The sequence below is a fragment of the Aplidium turbinatum genome, chromosome 8 (assembly GCF_918807975.1).
Source record: "Aplidium turbinatum chromosome 8, kaAplTurb1.1, whole genome shotgun sequence".
Lineage (NCBI taxonomy): Eukaryota > Metazoa > Chordata > Ascidiacea > Aplousobranchia > Polyclinidae > Aplidium > Aplidium turbinatum.
The window spans coordinates 11,379,846-11,389,925 of NC_137479.1; the positions used below are offsets into that span (position 1 = coordinate 11,379,846).

At 36.5% G+C, this 10,080-nt stretch overlaps 1 long non-coding RNA gene across 1 annotated transcript; it reads left to right on the forward strand.

Annotated features, from left to right (window-relative positions):
- The first annotated feature begins 865 nt into the window (after positions 1-865).
- On the forward strand, positions 866-4,489 carry LOC145775924 (uncharacterized). Its single transcript, XR_014290180.1, has 3 exons — positions 866-946; positions 1,173-1,322; positions 3,018-4,489. It is a non-coding gene; the product is annotated as an uncharacterized LOC145775924 (long non-coding RNA).
- The last annotated feature ends 5,591 nt before the right edge of the window (positions 4,490-10,080 follow it).

A 10,080-nucleotide genomic window follows, 5' to 3' on the forward strand; every position in this document is an offset into this window, starting at 1 on the left:
CAAAAAAACGTTTTTGTTTAATGAAAAATTGCTTCAAGAAATTTACAAAACTGTAAGAAATAGAATGGTTTTCGCTCCAGGCGACTGCCTAGTTTGCCTAACAGACGCGCAGGCCTTGCTTATGATAAACTTCACATGGTCTCGGATACCTGAGAGGATGGAAGGATGTTTCGTTGGAGTGTGACAGAGGCATTTAGTCATTATCAACATGAGGTCGTTAATGGTGTTGTAGGCCATGAGCAATTCGACCCCACACAAGTACACAATGCTCAGCAGTAGGGTAAAGAAGTACAAGGGCTGTTGTGCGAGAAGTTTCAGCGAGCAGTTGTGCTTCGTTTGATCAAGGTGATGGGTGTTGTTAATTTCTGGTGCTGTGAATCCAGGTGTTGACCAAACTAAGCAGCGCTAGCTGTCTTACGTAACGAAGATTTTGGTTCTCGGGCCTGAAATGACAAGGTTTCACAAGTAGTTGTTAGTAACTAGCTTTTAAAGGCTGAATACCCTATAAATGGCCCATTTTTTGTTGTTGTAAATTTCTCGGTGTAAAAAAAAAAAAAAATTGACCGAAGTTCAACCTTTCATCGTTTTTATTTTTTATTGGAGTTACACTGAGCAGCACATGAGTTGAAACATTAGGTAAAAATTAAAAATTTCAAATGCAAACAATTAGTGGTCTGTTGATCTACTACTGCAATAAGCTGCAATAAGCCACCTTATATTATCTTATGGTATGTGGTATGTTTATATCAGAAAAGAAAACTCTCTACCAAAGCTTTATTTTTCTATTTTCTAAACAAAATTACTTAAATCTATCATTTCATAAATGAAACGAAATACTTTTAGTTCCTGTGGCAATTACTCTTGGACTCGCCAACGCTGGCTACTTTGGATGCGAAAGTTTATCCACGCCTTACTTAGTATGCTTGTACCTCAGTATGACGAACAGGTAAACCATGTTGTATGTCTGCACAAAAGAGCAAGGAAAAATCTACTATGTTTGAATTAAAGTTGTGTGAAGATTTTTGCGGTGTTTTTGTTATTCCTATTAAATGACTCAATGTTAGCTGATACATTCGTAATAATGCTTTAGAGATTTTTTTCTACCAAGTAATGAAACTGTTTCAGTGTATCTTAACAGTTTTGTGTTGTTTTTTTGTTTTGTTTTTTTTCAGTTTGGTGAACATTGTTGTGTACAGTGTGTGTGAAAAGAGGTTTCGATCTTCAGTTGGAGAAATGTTGATGAGCTTGAAGAATGGTTTTCGTAAAGAAGAAATATACACATCGACTAGTTCCAGCAAATACTTGTCTAGAAATTTAACTTTGTAAGTTTATTGTTCGCAACAGCTTCTCAATTAATTAAGTCATATCGATATCTTTAAGCATATGATTTGTTTACTGCAAATATATTGATCTTTAATTTAGACAATTCAACAATGATTTCATAAGTTATGGCTTGTCTGTCAACAGAACCATTTTTGATTTTTAAAAGTTAGAATACAGTTTTGAGTTGAGGTAAGATCAGCAGAATGCGATTTCAAAAACTACGCTTTTGTATACTCTTCCATAGTCTTGCTCTATAGCCATGCGCTTTCATCATTTATCTTTCATGAATCCTCCAAACTCAATGCTGTCATTTATTTCTGAGCATCTTTGTGATGTAGGAATTAAATGGTATTTCTGGCCAATTTTCAGACTTGAAATGAAGTCAATTTAGAAAATACCAAAAACGATGTAAGCTTAGTATTTTTAAGAGAATGACAATATGTTAAATGATTGATTGGAACGAATGGATCACAATCAAATGATTTAAAAACAACTTTGTATAAACGTCAAATGACGATTTAGAAGGCCATGATTGCCATCTCTATCAGATCAGCATGCTGTAAATATAATCACCCATCAATACGTAATCACATACACACTGCAACTCACCTTGGATGCATTAAAATTATCTCCACATTTGCTGATGAAATTAGTCAAACTGGAAAAACCAAAAATCAATCGACTATACTTTTTTTTACGAGGTATTTTCTTTTCCAAAGCATTGTCTTCATCAATGCCTTGAAAACATTATTAAAAATATCAGACCATAAAAACCCATTTTCTTCTTCGTCGTATGAGCTGTTCTTCCGGACTATATGTTTGGGCATGATGTCATCAGCCACTCGACAGACTCGTCATCCAGGTCCTTCAGTCCAAGCGTTCCATGTGGTGGTTGATGGATTGGGCAGTCATGGACGACATGGTCTACTGTCTGGTCTGTGGCGCCACACTCGCATCCCGGTGAGGGAGCCAGGCCCCATCTGCACATGTCTAAACGAAAGCGACCGACGCCGGTTCGTAGGTGGTTAAGCCAGACCCACGCAAGTCATGCGAGGGACATTCCCGGAGGGTGGGGATCGACGTCGGGTAGGAAATCACGGAGTCGAGAGGTGTTGTTTTGCCACTCCATGTAAAAATCCTAAAACCTACGTTATCCAAAAAATTATCAAAATGTTTTGTAAACAGTCATGGACTTAACAGTGGCGTAATAGCTGACCTACTTGCACTGCCAGTGTCAAGTACATTTTTTCATGAAATCTTATTTATCTTTGCGTACTTATGCACCCCTATGGCTGTTGTGGTGCACTTCAGGACGCACTGAAAACCTTGGTTGAAGAGCACTGTTCTATAATGATATTTTATTCGCTATACGCTACTGCAGGTCAGGGCTGCTCAACTGACAAACTACAACTCTCATCCAAGGCCGTAGAAATGTTGAATGGACAGGAAACCAAACGCATTGACCGCCGCGTCACCCATATATGGATGACAGCCTATGTTTCATTCAGGCCGCGTCACCCATATATGGGTGACGCTATATGCAAAACGCAATGCATTGTTTTTTTCTGGCCTGTGGCGCTATTTTTGGAAAATAGGCTTGGCAGTCAATATGTTAACACCCTTGTTACATTGCTGATTTGCGTTATTTCGTAATAGTATCACGATTTTATAGAGCCTTTATTATTTGTCTTTAGAAAAACAACCGTTAAGGGCAACGTTTCAACCACTATGTAGCTTGACGAGAGCGGAAGCATCCAGGTCAAGAACTTTGTCAAGTTCTGTCTTACAAACCGAAGAGTCATTGATTAAAATTGCAAAAGTGGACACAAAATATTGCTTCCAGGCTACCATCTATCTGGAACCTAAAACAAATTCTATTGGAAAGACTACGACTTTTTCACCTAAAAACAAACTTTAAAAAAAATGTTTATATCAAAACGAAAGTTTCAAATCATTGGTATTTACCATCACACATGATCTGCTTTAACAACTGTTTGGTCATTGTTGTTGTTTCGTATGACGCTATTAATCCAAGCAGTTTTCATTTAGCCAATCTATGAAGACGTTGTTGCATTTGTTGGCTGTGGGGTATCCACCTTGAAGCTTAGTTACTAGGTATTCTAATATGAGATGGTCTGTGGACTGATTTCGAGCATTGCACTTTGGGCAGTTTGATTGAGTTGTGATATGACGCTATGAATATCTTGGTTATTGAAACAACGTTGTGCGTCTCATGGCAACTTGGCTGAAAATTTATTTTGACATGTGATATGGATTTTACTTTTTTTTTGCTAAGGTTGTTCTTTTCTTTTGTCAATTGAGCTAAAAGTTTGAACGTACTAAAACTTAAAACTTTGAACTTTAAACTAAGAACGTTATAGATGAACAAATAACAATGAAGATTTGCTAAACTACGTTATAAAAGAGGTTGAAGTATTCCATACAAGCCTGCAAGACGAGCAAAATCGCTCCGAACCAAGCAATACAGGAAAACAAGAACTAAGAAAAGTTGCAAAAATACCAAGAAAAGTAAATAGAAAATTGTCACAAACATTACCTGAAGATAAACTTCAACCGTTGCAGGAAATCTATGATAGGGAAAATTACAACAAATTTATTGGAAGTGTCGATGTCTGTGATTGATTTCTGAATGACTACTATGTTTGACTACGAAGTAAGAAGTGGTAGTGGCGTCTTTTCTCTACAGTAGTTTTAGAAACACATCCGTAGTTGCAGCTTGGCACTTGCACAAGGAGGTTGGCGCAAAAACGAACCACTTGCAATTCAGAAAAGATTATGTAGGCTACCAACGCTGTCGGCCAAACTTTAGGATAAACCACTTTGATCTGAGCCAAGTAGAATGCTCATGGACAAAGTAGCCTACGTTTATGAGACACATTGCATATGTGTGTGCCAGCAGAAAATCATGGTCAATAGCCTATAAGCACTGCAAAAAGAATACATGAACCATGTGCAACTTTTGTGCTGTGTTACTTCATCCTCACTGAGCAGATGCATTCCACTAAGACGAACATTGCAAACTATTAATTGACAAACATTTCTTCTTTCGGTTGGATGAGTTTCTGTTGATGTATTTTAATTTTGTTAGTGTGATAATTGTATATTATTGCAATCTGATTATACTGTGAAATAAAAGCATTTAAACCTATGCCTTTAGCAAGGTAATACAATTAACAGCAGTGACTTTGATTAGGCCTATTCTTGTATATATTGCAGCTCATGGTGCAAAACAAAACAAACGTCTCTTTTCATTGAGTTCCCAATGTCTCCAAATGGGAACACACTTATTTAACAAAACAAAAACATAAAAAATGAAAAAAGGAATTTCACAATGTTGACTGTCAAACTGCAATACAAATATATAAACTTTTACGTGCGTCAGAGTTTGGACATGAATGGGTTAAGAAGCTACGTTTAATTAAATGTTAAAGAAGAGGCTCATATATCATTACAAAATGCAATAAAAAATTATATTTATGAGCAGCATAGGACAAAGAAAAACAACTAATACAACATCTCACATAAGTTGTGCGAAATATGTGGCTAAGTGTGGTTCTTGCAGACTTTTTAATTTTTATTCAAGCGCTCTTTAAAAGTGTTTCAAATTGATTGAAATGGAAAATTCAAGTTTTTTTAATTAATTGACGTTTAAGGTATGCTCAAAGGCTTTAAATTTTCTCTACAAAATGACTTAGCTTAAGTCTAGAATAACATAGAGGCATGTTTGCAGTGCATTCAGCACCATGCTTTGTCTGCTGAGTAATGAGAAGGACTGGATTCAAATGAGTATCCTGTAATTACTAATTTCCAGGGCACAGGAAGGAAAACAAATTATTTTTCAAGAGACATCAAGAGTAAATCCATACCGAAACCGAGCTTGCTTCTTAGAGAGGAGCCACTTTGTAAACTATACATTACTTAATACTTAGCCTAAATACTCAATGCTCTTTTTAGATAGGTATAGCCCATTTTTCCCTAAGTTTATTGTCTGCCAAGATAAATCGATGTCAAAAATGTTTAATTTTCAGGCTGGAAACGTTTCATAAACGAATTTGGACAAGTCTGAAAAGGACAAAATCGTTCTCTTAAAAAAATTACATCAACAGTATCTGTGTTGAAAGGATTAAACTTGCATCAAGAATTCTAATCAAAAAATCAAAATCTGGATTTATCGAGTCAGTGCATGATTCATGACTTGTGGTTTCACGTTATACAGCGACAGCACATGTGTCAAACCTTGTGGGCCAAATCCGGCCCGCGATGCAACATTTTTTGGCGCGCAGGATGGTATTAAATTCCTTTTAAATCTGGCCCGCCGACATGCTGCATCACAAACAATAATGAAGTTTAACGTGATTAAAACTTAATCAATATTTAGTTGATAAGCTCTGAAAAGGCTGTAGTGAAAGCCATAAGCAAGGAATACAACTGATATTTTTCTTTATAGCCCTATCTTAACTTAGGATATCACTTGACCTGAGTTTCCTTTTTTTAACTTTAATCATGTTTTGGTAAATGCGCAACCAATATGCTCAAAATTGCTGGTAAAACCACCTATTATTGTTGCAAAGTTGAAAGTTCCTTGAAATTTATTTTGCAATAAATATTAAACTAGTCTGGCCCGCGACTTGTACTGATTTTTTAATTTTTCCCGTGGTGCGTTTGAGTTTGACACCCCTACACTACAGCGACAGCTGGCAGTTGATTGCGATTCAGAAAGCTCTCAAGGTTTGTCTTGGGAAGGAGCCCAGATTGCTCTAAAAATAAACAAACATGAATAGAAAATTACAAGTGCGCTGATTTAGCGCCACCAGGGCAAATTAAGGCTAATGACCTCGGGCTGAGAAACAAGTTAACTAATCTCGTGCATAAAAGTGCAATTTTAAAAGCAAACTTCCTCTTGTGCAGCGTGACACAGCACCGTTTTAATCTACCATTTTGAAGATCATGACAATCGCTAGTTTTGAAGTCCGGAAGACGCATGTCTGACATCGAAACAAAAAGCTTGCAAGCCTTGCATTGAGTTGAGGTTAATTGTTCAGAGACAGCGTTCATGTAGCAATAAATTCAAACACTAAATGTCATATTTTTATAATTAGATGTGGTTATACTACTATTTTTGTTACTGATGAGGCCACAACGATGTGTCGACAACATTCGATTTTCTTTTCAACCTATTTTGCCTGTATAAACACTGCAGGCCTACATCAAAACTGGTTGTGTTATTTTTTAAGTTTTTTTTTTTTTTATCATAGTTACAAAACGACAATGAATTTGACAGATTAGGCTACGTATAGTACCATAGGCTACATTAGAGGTTTTTTATTGGTTTAAAATTTAGTGGTTTGAGATAAAATGCTTTTACTTAAGATTAAGTAATCTGTGTTTACTAGGCAACTTGTTTTAGTTAGATGGAAAGATAAAGCTTTGGTAGGGAGTTTGCTTTGTTGAAGCATAAAGAAATAAACAAAGTAACTTTAGCCGGTTTAACATGATGTAGGCTATTACACACACAAATATAGCATAATTAAAATAAACTCAAACGTTTTCGACACGTACGTGTGTCCTCATCAGGAATAACATAAATCTGCTACATACAAAAAATGAAAATTGTAAGATAAATTTGACTTTGCACTATAACTGTAACTGCAACGACACTCTGGACTGAAAGCATAAACTGAACAAGTGATACATGAATGATTACGAGTAAATTATACGGTGGGGAACAGATCACATGAAGTGTAAACTACAAGCACTTGACAAACAATTAGAACACACACAAAAGGAACGATGGGCCACAGGCGAATAACTGCTGGTTAAGAGATGAATTATTACGTTTGATTCTTGAAGTTTCCATGATCTTAGTCTGAAATTTAGATCTGCCTCGAGAGATGATTTTAAATTGGTCGATCGAGACATTGTCGGTGCACGTTTCACAAGAGGCGTTGTGCTCTTTAATTACACTTTTGGTTGTTAAGTTTGGTCTTAAGTGACAATTTTCATTTTATGTATATTGCAGATTTATGTAATTCTTGATGAGGACACACGTACGTGACCAAAACCATTGAGTTTATTTTAATCACGTTATATTTGTGTGTGTAATAGCCTACATCATGTTAAACCCGCTAAAGTTACTCTGTTTTATTTCTCTTAGATAGAAAGATAATATAATTACACTTTAAAACTATTGTATTCCCAAAATGCGTAGGCTACTGAGACCACATACAAGAGACTGAGCAAATAGTTATATTCCAAACACAATTGAAAATGCTTTTTGTTATAATGAAGACGACGGCGCTTTCATTTCGATTAACCTGATTAATCTGAATTCTTGCTACACTCGACTGCCAAGAAATAAGAGAACAAATTAGTGATTTGACGCAATTTGCCATGTAGGCCTACCATACTAGGGCAAAGGAGAGAAATATCTTTAATTACCAATCAAATTAACATCAAACATCATAAAAACTTACAATTTATAAACATAGACAAACACTTAAGTATACACGCAACGCTGAACGATTCAGTCTGATTAGCTATCAGGGGCAGCGAAAGACCATTTTGGTCATTCAGTCAGCTGGAATGAATTAATCTTTCTACAGCAGTAAATGAAGTTTGCTACTACTGCACTGTATTGCAAGTAAGATATGTTTTATAAAAATGCACTCTTACTCGATTTTGTTAGAAGAAAGAAGCAAAGCAATGACAGAAAGTGCATGTAAAAGATGCAATCCTTTTATAGCCACTTTTTCTCGTTCATGAAAGAAGTTTCCTCTCCTCTTAGTTAGAAAGAAAGCTGTCCGTGTTCTTGATTGCAAAAACAGATCATAATTTGTAGGCTTATACGTTCCCGAGTGTCCGGACCAAACGCTGGCTGAATCTTTGGGATTGTAAAGAAGGACGAGGTTGTTGTTTGCAGCCCAGATAGCCAAGCTTTTTCTGTCGCTGTTGTTGTAGACTGCTTGTCACTTCAGTCGGTGTGCTGCTGGCAGTTAAAATCGCCAGCGTAAATACTGAGTGAAGAAATACTGGTATAAACTACGAGTTTAGGGGTGAAGATTATGGCTGTTTGCATTCAAAATGTTACATTTTTCAAAAATAATGCAGACCTATTCTTTATTTTCATCGGTAGAAGAGCTTGCAAGCGTCCAATTTAAGCTCTTATAAACAAACGTGGCAAGGCCATGCTTCTTGATTTGGGTAGACCCAGCTAGTGAGTAAACTGAAATCACTAGCTTGTCTGCAGAAGTGTAGTGGGTCTCCTGTAGGAGGATGACAAGAGCTCGGTGATGCTCGTTCAAATCTTATTGGATGTGATGTCCTCGACGTTCATCTGGAGGATGGTAGGAAAAAGTTACTTTTCTGCAGTGGAACTGCCGCGCGTTGAAAAGAGCGGTTTTCATGAAGTCTGCTGAACGTTGCAGGTCAAGTTCCAGTTTCAACAGTCTTCGTTTCGCATGTCCATGCTACTTACAGAGGGACCCTAGTGAACGTGACTATTCTTCCTAAACTATTATGTCGTTTACTTTCGATAAACAATAATTTCATTTACTTTAATATTTTTTTTCTGAAAGTATCGTAAGTAACTTTAGCGGATTTAACATACTTTATTTTACACAAAATATAACATAATTAAAATAAATAAACTCAAACGTTTTCGACACGTAGGCCTACGTGTGTCCTCATCAGGAATTAAATCTGCAATACATAAAATGAAAAATCGTAAGATAAATTTGACTATGCACTGTAACTGTAACGACACTCTGGATTGAAAGCATAAACTGAACAAATGATACGAGAATGATTGCGAGTAAATTATGCGGTGGGAAATAGATCACGTGAGGTGTAGACTATAGGCATTGGACAAAACAATTAGAACGCACACAAAAGGAACGATGAGCCACAAGCGAATAACTGCCGGTTGAGAGATGGATTGTGACGTTTGATTCTTAAGGATTCCATGATCTTAGTCTGAAAATCAGATCTGCCTCGAGAGATGATTTTAAGTTGGTCGATCGAGACATTGTCAGTGCACCTTTCACAAGAGGCGATGTGCTCTTTAATTGCACTTTTAGTGTTCTGATGATCAGTTGTTTCAGAAAGAAATCAAGAAATTAAAAAACATGTTTTATTTAAATTGATATCCTTCTCACTTTTTCAATAAAGTTTTAAACACCTTCATGGCTGATGAACCAAAAGACACGCCTGAAGAAGTAGATTTTAGTTATTTTATTAATATACCCTTTCTAGGAAAAGATTCAACAATTTTTGCAAAAAACCTAGCTAAACTTATGAAAACGAAATTTTCATGTGACATTCATCATGTGTATAAAACATTTAAAGTGCACCAATATTTTCAACTGAAGTCGCCTACCCCCTTTGCTCTTTCTTCAAATGTTGTGTATAAAATTTAGTTGTTTGCGTCACGCAAACCAGACATACATTGGTATGTCAACCAGACATTTGTTGACAAGGGCCGGGGAGCACTTAAACCCAAACCTAACAACTAAAAGTGCAATTAAAGAGCACATCGCCTCTTGTGAAACGTGCACTGACAATGTCTCGATCGACCGAGGCAAATCTGATTTTCAGACTAAGATCATGGAAGCCTTAAGAATCAAACGTCACAATCCATCTCTCAACCGGCAGTTATTCGCTTGTGGCGCATCGTTCCTTTTGTGTGTGTTCTAATTGTTTTGTCCAATGCCTATAGTCTACACCTCACGTGATCTATTT